This window comes from Euprymna scolopes, chromosome 2 (assembly GCF_053919585.1).
Source record: "Euprymna scolopes isolate OS-2025 chromosome 2, ASM5391958v1, whole genome shotgun sequence".
In the NCBI taxonomy this organism is placed as follows: domain Eukaryota; kingdom Metazoa; phylum Mollusca; class Cephalopoda; order Sepiida; family Sepiolidae; genus Euprymna; species Euprymna scolopes.
The window spans coordinates 144,893,449-144,895,365 of NC_136483.1; positions in this window are offsets into that span (position 1 = coordinate 144,893,449).

The following is a 1,917-nucleotide window of genomic DNA, read 5'->3' on the forward strand; positions in this document are numbered from 1 at the left end:
TTTGAAATGTCTATTAAAAAGTAAATAATTAATTTATGTGCCAAAGTTTTATATATCACAAATTGAAGATAAAAGATCAATAAATAATATATTCTAATTTAAAACAAAAAAAGAACAGTTTTTTTTTTAAATTTACCTGTAAAGTCCGAAGTTTAAAACCTTTTAAAAAAAAACACGTTGTTTGTATTTTATTTTTTTTTAAATAGAACCTTGGCCCTTGCCCTTTTAATTGAAAAAAAAAATTAGGGTTTGAATTACATTTTTCGAGTAGTTATAAGCTTGGAAAGAAAGGGGGTCGAATTAATTCACGCCCTCCCCCATTTTGAAATGTCTATTAAAAAGTAAATAATTAATTTATGTGCCAAAGTTTTATATATCACAAATTGAAGATAAAAGATCAATAAATAATATGTTCTAATTTAAAACAAACTAAAAAGAACAGTTTTTTTGGAAATTTACCTGTAAGTTTAAAACCTTTTTTTTTTTAAACTACGTTGTTTGTATTTTTTTTAATGAAATATTGGTCCTTGCTTCTTTAATTGAAAAAGTTAGGGTTTGAATTACATTTTTCGAGTAGTTATAAGCTTGGAAAGACAGGGGGCCGAATTATTCAATATTTTTCACGAAGTTTCTGACACACCTACCGTACGGTAGGTGTGTCAGAAACTTCGTGAAAAATATTGAATTTCCAATTGTTATATTCTTGAGAAAATTTGGAATTCTTTTTTGACATGAGTAATTTGTATAATTTATTTTTTTTAAACATATTTTTGAACAATTATAAAAGAATAATAAAATGAAATAATAAAATAAATAAAATAAACAATGTGGTTTTAAAAGACCAAAAAATTCAACCTTCGGGGCACGTGGCGCAGTGGATAGAGATACAGAATACCTACGATTCTAGGCCAGCGTTGTCTGAAGGTAGCGGTTTCAATCCCACCTAAAGTCGACCAGAGAGTTAGTTGGCCAAACCGCGGTGAGACGACAACTATGGAAAGCAGTAATTCTTGTGGATGTAGTTAGAGGATTCGACATTCCTATCCCGTCGCGGTTAACCACCTGACGAAGGCCAGAGAAATAATTAGCCGAAACGTCATGAAACAACAATCAGAAGATGAGGATACTAGTTCACAAATAATTAATCAAAATAAAATAAGTCATCATAATTTTTCTTACGCATGGAAGATAAACGTTTTTTTATTAGTCATCTCGTTCTTACTCTAGCACCAATTGTACTGGCGCGTACCATTTATTTTGGAGTTCGGTTGCGATTAAGTGTCACATGTCATTCGACGTTCCACTCTTGATAATCAGTTCGGCAAAAACTGCGCCTTTTCAGTGGCCTTTTAGCTTTCAGGCTGAAGTATCCCTACTGGGTAATCCTATGAAGTCTACCCTCGCCTTGCCTCCCAGCTTTCGGATGGAGTGAGTTTATTGTTTGTTGTCTGATGCTTCCTCACCGAAAATGCCTACGGGGCTACTCAGGCATTTTTGCAAGGCCAAATTGCTTCTTTTTTAGAGATACTGGCCCGATTTTCCCACCTGACGACCTTGTGGCACATCTCCATCCATGATAGAAGGAAGGTAAATATCTACCACCTACCCATACCTTGTTCAATACCCTGATGTTTCGTATGTCATAAGGCCATATCGATATAGCCCTTCTCTTTCTTTTTATGGGCCAGATGTCACCATTGAATCTAGTTCTAATTCCGAATATACACGATTAATGCAGTTAAGTTTAATGAATACAGGTCAAAAGAGGGCGACCAACCATTGACGCAAGCCGAATTCAATGGCCTGATACGAGATCTGATTCGTTTGAATGAGTCTGACCAATTACTGGGGTCTCGTTTTCAAGAGAAACGTCTATTAGCACAAAGACGACGAGAGAGAATTAAAAAGAAGAATCAT